Raw genomic sequence first — 8823 nt, 5'->3', positions numbered from 1 at the left:
AAAATGTTGGTGGGTGCCTGGGTGGCTCCGACGGCTGAGCGCCAGACTCTCGGCTCCTGCCCAGGTCACGATGTCCTGGCCTTGAGATGCGGCCCCGCGTGGCTCTGCCCTGGGCACCGAGTCTGCTTTGCATTCTCTCCCTCCACCCCCCACCCCTTCCCTGGGCTTGCTGTGTGCCCGCGTGCCCCTGTGCTCTTTCTAAAATAAACAACATCTTCAAAAAGAAAAAAAAAATGGCATTAGTTGTTTACCTTCCCACTAAATGAACCTCAAAACACACACAGCAAAGAGCTTCCCGGGTGAAGTGGTACCGGGGGCTTCCTCTGCCCTCCTCCCACAAACCACACCTGGATTTACTTCCCGAGTAAGAACTCTGTCTGTTGCCCTCTTTTCTGTAATGAGGCTAGAAAGCAAGCTCTTACCTTCTTTGCAGCCTTTTCTAGGACGCAAAGCAGGCAGAAGCCTCTTTAACACCCAGGTGTGCCCTCCATCCTGGCTTCCGAGCTGGCTGAGGGCTCCCCGGCTGGTGCAGTGTCTTCCGGACCCACACAGCAGGTGCAGAAGGCGCCGGCCCAGGCGGGCACACCTTCCCCCAGAGGCAGCCAGGACATCCAGAGCCGCGGCCAGGCGGTCAGGGCTCCCGGCCACACGGCAATAGGCCCCCCTTGACCTTGATCAGAGCAGGCCTGCGAGGGGAATTCGAAAGGGGAAGCTGCATAGTCGGGGTGTCTCCCTCCTCCCTGGGCCCGACTCCTGAAGACAGTGTCTCCTGGGCTCTCTCCCACCTAGACAGAGGTCTAAGCCTTCTTACTCCCCCGGATTAGGAGACTGTATTTCCCCAGCCACGTCGGCACAGCCTGAGCTCCTTAACCCAGAAATAGAAGAGGGATGAGCACACAGGGCGTGGGGCTCAGAGCCGTCTGGTCTCAGGGTCCTCCCTGCAGCCCCCAGGACCCCAGGCTCTCCTTCCCTCCACTGGCTTTTCTCTGTTCACAAAAGGTGATGGAAACATCTTGCCTTTTCTTGTCGACTTCTCCTACGTTTCTTGTTTACTTTTCTTTGGACATCACATAAACAATTAATACGTTAAAATATTAATCACTATTCCCAGATAACTTATTTTGTCAATTCATCTAAGATGCGCTTGCGTGGGCTGGTGGGTACCCAATGTGCCCTGTGAATCTGCAGAGAAATTTACACTTTATTGGCATCTGTTTAGTAGGTCAAGCTTGTTATTCAAATCCTCCGGATCCTTATGTACTTTTCCTTGTCTGTTTGTCTCAGAAAAAAATGTTTGGAAGATTTCTCTAAATACAGATTTAGCCATTTACCCTTGGATTCCTGAATCTTTGCATTATGTTTTGTAGCTCTATATTAAATATATATTGAATCATATAAGATTGCCATTATATAATTATATATGTGTAATACATGAAGACTTATGGGTGCTTTTCTTGGTAGAGGGTGATTTATCAAAATAAAATATCACTCAGCCAAAATCCATTTTGGCTTGAATTCTCTTTTGTCTGATACTGATATTTTCACATTGACTCACGTTTGTTAGTGGCTGACTACTAACAGTTTCCCCCTAATTCACGAAAAGTTAAAAGACGAATAAAGCCCTGTGTTATTGAGAATATGAGAAAAGGAGCCTCTCCATACATTGTTGATGGGAATGTAAATTGTTTTACTTTGTTGGAATTAAGCTAGATTAAATTTTAATTGTGATTTATTAAATTATGTACTTATTTTTAGCTGAGAAACATTACATTCCTTTTTAAATATTTGTTATTTTAATAGAGTTGATACACAATGTTACATTAGCTCCATGTCTACAGCTAGTGATTCAGCAGCTCTATATGTTCCGCTGTGCTCGCAAGTTAGCTCCCATGTGTCAGCGTACAACACTATTACAATAGCATTGACTGTGTTGTGCCTTTTCTTACAGAGTGACTTATTCATTCCGTAACTGGAAACCTGTTATCTCCCACTCCCCTTTACCTATTTTGTCCATCTTCCCACCTCTTTCCTCTCTGGCGATCCTCAGTTTGTTCTCTATATTTATGGGTCTGATTCTGCTGTTTATTCATTCTGTTTTTACATATGAATGAAATCATATGGTATTTGTTTTCCTCAATATGCCTTGTTTCACTTAGTATAATACCCTCTAGGTCCATCTATATTGTCTCAAAAGCACAATCTTATCCTTTTTATGGCTGTGTAATATTCCATCAAATATACACACCATATCTTCCTTCCCCATTCATCTGTCCATAGGCACTTAGGTTGCTCCCTCCCATTTCTTGACTATTGTTAATAATGCTATAATAAACACAGGAGTGAATATATCTTTTTAAATTAGTGTTTTCATTTTGCCCTGGGGGGGTACTAAGAGTGGATTTATTGGATTACTGGATCGTATGGTATTTCTATTTTTAATCTTTTGAGGAAACTCATACTGTTTTCCACAGTCACCATACCAATTTACATTCCCACCAATGGGATACACGAGTTCCTTTTTCTCCACATCCTCGCCAACACTTGTTATTTCTTGTCTTTTTGGTTTTAGACATTATGATAGATAGATATGAGGTGACACCTCATTGTGTTTTGACTGGGCATTTTCCTGATGGTTAGTGATATTGAGCATCTTTTCGTGTGTGTGTTGCCCATCTCTGTCTTTTTTGGGAAAATGTCTGTTCAGGTCTTCTGCCCATTTTTAAATTGGATTGTAATTTTGGTGTTGCATTGTATTTTTTATATAATACATGTTCTTTTTATATAATACAATGTTCTTTATATAGTTTGGATATGAATCCCTTATTGAATATATCACGTGTAAATATCTTCTTTCATTCAGTGGTTGGTTTTGTTGTTTCGTTGGTAGTTTCCTTTACTGTGCAGGCCAGGTGTCTATTTTGATGTGGTCCCAACAGTTTATTTTTGCTTTTGTATGTCTTGCTTTAAGAGACAGATCTAGAAAAAAGTTGCTATGGCTGATGTCAAAGAAGTTACTGCCTATGGTCTCTTACAGGATCTTTATGGTTTTAGGTCTCATATTTAGGTCTTTAACCCATCTTTAATTTATTTTCCTGTATGGTTCAAGTAAGTAGGTCAGTTTCATTCTTTTGCATGTAGCTGTCCAGTGTTCCCAGTACCATTTATTGAAGAGAATGTCTTTTCCCCTTTGTATATTCTTGCCTATTGTCATAGATTATTTGACCATATTAGTATGGATTCATTTCTGGGCTCTCTATTCTGTTCCATTGATCTAGGTGTCTGTTTTTGTGCCAGGACCATACTGCTTTTGATTACTACAGCTTTGTAATGTAACTTGAGGTCGGAATTGTGATTATCTCCAGCTTTTTTCTTCTTTTTCAAGATTGCTTTGGCTGCTTGGTGCCTTCTGTGGTTTCATAAAAATTTTAGTATTGTGAATTCTAGTTTTGTGAAAAATGCTGCTTTCAATTCAGTTACAAATCTGTAATATGTAAACCTTTTGATCTAGAAATTTCACTTTTAAATATTTCTAGAACTATACAACTCCCCCACACAAAAATATAAAAGAATTTTCATTACTGTGCTGTTCATAATCACAAAAAATTAGAAGCAACTTAAAAATTCATAAATTACAGAACAGTTAACCAAGTTATTGTACCTACAGAAGAGTTCTATGAGGTCATTAAAAAAATATAGCTCAATATCCTCTGTCATGGAAAGATGGTTTCTATTTTCTGTTATGTGAACAAGACAACTCGCTGAATTATATAATCTAACCTCATTTAGAAGAAATATTTTTTTTTACCAATCATGTCTTCTAGTATCTGTATGGATGCTTTGACGTCTTGGGACCTTGCTGTCCCCCAGCAAGGCAATGCCCTTCCCAAGGTTAGCTGATTCCTACCTCTGGCAAAGGACTGCAAATACCCTTTCTTATGCAGGTCCCCCAATACAGAGTCTACACCCCCAACCCAGGTCTGTAGGAGCTTTACACCCAAGGACACTCTTTCCCTGACTCATTACCCAGGGCCACTATCCAACAACTTAGGGCAGTTCCTATACCCTGGGGCTGATGAAATTATTCAAACCAGCCGGTCATAGACCTGTCCAGCCTGCTCACACCGTGTCAGCACGTTCCTTCCCTCAAAAACCACAAAAATTTTCTAACTTACACACAGTTCCCTGATCTGTCTGCCTGTGACCAATCTTGGTATTCTTTCCTGTGGTACAACAGGCACCTGCTCTGTCCCCTCCCTCTAATGGCAACTGGCCCCTGATCTGTTAGCCTCACAGAGCTGAGTAAAATCTACATTTTAAAACACATAAGCACTAAAAAAACCTCCTCATGAACACAGAGGGCAGTGATCTCTAGGGAATGCTGCCGGGGAGAGTGTGGTCTGTGAGTCTGGAAGACAGGCAAAGGATTTCCACTATGTACTGTTTGACTGATTGATTTAAAGATTTTATTTATTTTTATAGAGAGAATGAGTGCAGGGAAGGGCAGAGGGGGACAGAATCTCAAGCAGACTCTGGGCTGAATGTGGAGCCCTACACGGGGCTTGATCTCCCGACCCTGAGATCACAACCTGAGCCCAAACCAAGAGTCGAATGCATAACTGGCTGAGTCACCCAGGTGCCCCTGGTTTATTTACGTATCTTTTAAGGATTTTATTTGAGAGTGTGCGAGCAGGTGGGAGGGACAGAGGGAGCGGGAGAAGGGAAGTAGTCTCCCCACGGAGCGTGAGGCCTGATGAGGCTGGTTCCATCGCACGCCTGAGACCGTGACCTGAGTTGAGACCAAGAGTGGGAGGCTCGACTGACTGAGCCACGGAGGCAGCCCTGATTTATTTTTATAAAAGGCATATGTTCCTTGTGTACTTAAAAAAAAATAAAATACTTTAAAAATCAACTCTATCCATCTCCTATACAACCACTGTAGGCCAAGCCATGTCCATGTCCTAGGGACATTTTTTATTAAACATATTTTTGGCTTTTAAAAATGTTTTATTGTGATAAGAACAGTTAACATGAGCTCAGCCCTCTTCCTGAATTTTTAGGTGTAAAGTACAGTATCGTTAAGGAGACTAGAAGAGAGTAGATAGGTGCAATGTTGTACATCTAGTGTCTAGAACTCATGCATCTTGGCGAACTTGCAGAACTCTTCCTAGCACCTAGCGTCTGAGTCTAATTTAGATATTTTGTAGAGGAGGAAAAAGGTTTTTTCCTACTCTTTCAGGATCCCTAGCTGGGTCTGAGAATTAAAGAGACAAAGGCAGATTAATAGGAGAAAAACTTACAAAATTATTCAATAGAAGTTTCACATGATGCGACGGCCTTCATAAGGAAACAAAGACCCAAAGAGATGGGTCTGTGCATTTTTATGGGACGTTGGATGACGAGGAGGCGGACATTGAGGCTTGCGGTAGGCTAAGGAGTATGAGGTAATTTTAATAACTCAAGAGGACTGCTCGTTAGGATTCTTTTGGGTCCCACCGTCTTCAAAGATAAGAAGGCTCCATTCCTCTGGGTACGGGGAGGACACCTCCGCAGAAGGGTTCTAGGACCTGTTTCCAGGATGAAGGGCTGGGGGAGGAGGTCAGAGCGGCCCTCCTGCTTCTGCTATTCTCCCAGATTTCTTAAAGTATTCAATGTGCCGACGTGCCATATCGCGGGGTCGTGTGTCCTGAGCCCCATCGACCCCAAGTAAGTGGAAGGTGCAGTCTTTGTCCTGTGACTCGCCCGTTTCACTCAGGATCATGTCCTCAAGTTCATGCGTGCTGTCACCTACTTTGTAAAGGCTGAATGACATTTCATCATGTGCACACACCTGCATTTTCTTCATCCATCCGTCTGTCCGTGAACATTAAGGTTGTTTGCACATCTTGCAATCCATCTTAATTTTTTAGCTGGTCTACTAACATGTCACGCTAGCTGATTTTCACTTTTCCAGTATCCGCTCCCAACAAGGTACTCTCCATAATTACACAGGATGAATTTTTTTAAAAATTGCTCATCAGTGCTTTGATTTCTGGGTATTTTGGAGGGATAAATACCCTGAAAAAACATTCCCACTACAAAACTAAAGATAAAAAACAAGCACCTTTCTTAAAAGCCGGATACTTAGCTGAGCTAGCAAGCAACCAGAGGGGCCGAAGGGAACATAGGGAGGACGGGCATACAGAGAAGCTCGGATTGGGGGCTGGCACCGGAGGCATGGTGGCCCGAAGGACGTTTGCTGGTCCCAGGAACTTAGACCCCTGGGTTCTTCGACATTTGCATCGGGAAGTGGGGGATAAAGGGACACGGCCTTAGATGCACAGAAGATAGAGTTAGAACATAAGCCCGCACAGCGCCTGGCTCTCCCCTGTGAAGGTGAAACCACAGGCTTGCCCTCACATAATGTAAACTGAGGCTTCGGTTTATACTGAATGTTCTAAGAAATCACACGCTGAGGGACGCCTGGGTGGCTCAGTTGGTTAAGCAGCTGCCTTCGGCTCAGGTCATGATCCCAGGGTCCTGGGATCGAGTCCCACATCAGGCTCCTTGCTCAGCAGGGAGCCTGCTTCTCCCTCTGACTCTGCCTGCCTCTCTGTCTGCCTGTGCTCACTCGCTCTCTCCCTCTGTCTCTGACAAATAAATAAATAAAATCTTTAAAAAAAAAAAAAAGAAATCACACGCTGAGAAATGAACAGACCCATGTCCTTTCTGGGCAGCGTACTGTCCACGCTGGCCTTCAGCATTTCCAAGGGAACACAATCTAAAAGTATGGAACACCACAGAAACTTCCATGAGGGAGAGTGAGTGAAAACAAACAGCCAAGTTAGACACCTGAAGGTGATTAAATTTAGAAGCAGATTATAAAATAAGTAGGGGTTAAGAAGTTTAGCAACAACAATAAAACCAAAGCAAGAAACAGATGCTATCCAATAAAGATCCTAGCAGGTTGAAAAAGTAGCAAATAGCCCATCTAAAATAAAATATTATCCTTTTCTTAAAAAAAATATTTTATTTATTTGACAGAGAGAGATTACAAGCAGGCAGAGAGGCAGGCAGAGAGAGAGGAAGGGAAACAGGCCCCCTGCTGAGCAGAGAGCCCAATGTGGGACTCGATCCCAGGACCCTGAGATCCGACCCGAGCCAAAGGCAGCAGATTAACCCACTGAGCCCCCCAGGTGGCCTAAAATAAAATATTATCCTTAAGGGCACTGGGTTGGCTCAGTCAGTAGAGTATGCAACTCTTGATCTGGGGTTGGAAGGTTAAGCCCCAGGCAGGGTGCAGAGATTACTTAAAAATAAAATCTTTAAAAAAATAAATAAAGAGGAACACACTGGGGTAACTCAGTTGGTTAAGTGTCCTACCCTTGGTTTCAGCTCAGGTTGTGATCTCAAGCCCTGCATCAGGCTCTGTGCTCAGCAGGGAGTCTGATTGACATTCCCCCTCCCTCTCTCTCTACCCCTCTGGCTCATGCTCTCTAAAATAAATAAATTTGAGGGTCTGGGTGGCTCAGTGGGTTAAGCCACTGCCTTCGGCTCAGGTCATGACCCCAGGGTCTGGGATCAAGTCCCATATTGGGCTTTCCCTGCTTTGTGGGGAGCCTGCTTCTCCCTCTCCCTCCCTCTCCCCCTGCTTGTGCTCGCTCCCTCACTCACGCTCTCTCTGTCAAATAAATAAATAAAATCTTTAAAAAAATTAAAAATTTTAAAAAATATTTTTTAAATTTTATTTATTTTCAGCGTAACAGTATTCATTGTTTTTGCACCACACCCAGTGCTCCATGCAATCTGTGCCCTCTCTAATACCCACCACCTGGTACCCCAACCTCCCACCCCCCCACCCCTTCAAACCCCTCGGATTGTTTTTCAGAGTCCATAGTCTCTCATGGTTCACTTCCCCTTCCAATTTCCCCCAACTCCCTTCTCCTCTCCATCTCCCCATGTCCTCCATGTTATTTGTTATGCTCCACAAATAAGTGAAACCATATGATAATTGACTCTCTCTGCTTGACTTATTTCACTCAGCATCATCTCTTCCAGTCCCGTCCATGTTGCTAAAGTTGGGTATTCGTCCTTTCTGATGGAGGCATAATACTCCATAGTGTATATGGACCACATCTTCCTTATCAATTCTTCCGTTGAAGGGCATCTTGGTTCTTTCCATAGTTTGGCGACCGTGGCCATTGCTGTTATAAACATTGGGGTACAGATGGCCCTTCTTTTCACGACATCTGTATCTTTGGGGTAAATACCCAGGAGTGCAATGGCAGGGTCATAGGGAAGCTCTATTTTTAATTTCTTGAGGAATCTCCACACTGTTCTCCAAAGTGGCTGCACCAACTTGCATTCCCACCAACAGTGTAAGAGGGTTCCCCTTTCTCCACATCCCGTCCAACACATATAATAAATAAATTTATTATCCTTGCTACAAAGAACTCAGTAAATTCACTAAAGAAATATTTATGATTTTGCAGAAAAAAATAAAAACATGGCCTGGAATCTGTCATTGCAAGAGAAATCCACCCCCCTACTCTCCGCGCCCTGTCCCCACGCCGCCCCTCCCCCACCCTTGCAAATCCCAGAGAGCTGAGACAGAGCAGAGCAGGTGTGATAACACACACACTAGGGAGTTCAGGAGAAAAGACACAAGAGAAGGTAGAATAGCAAGAGAAGAGAAGAGTGAGTGCTTTCCAAAGCTGAATCAGAGAAGTACATCTGAAGTCTGGCGAGTTTACCAAACCCCAAGCAGGCTAAATGGTAAGAAATCTACATGGGGACACATCAGAGTGAAACCACACGGCACAAGGAACACGGGTCTTAAAGACAACC

Source organism: Neovison vison, chromosome 11 (genome assembly GCF_020171115.1).
Source record: "Neovison vison isolate M4711 chromosome 11, ASM_NN_V1, whole genome shotgun sequence".
In the NCBI taxonomy this organism is placed as follows: Eukaryota; Metazoa; Chordata; class Mammalia; order Carnivora; family Mustelidae; genus Neogale; species Neogale vison.
Note: the sequence above shows the minus strand (reverse complement) of the source record.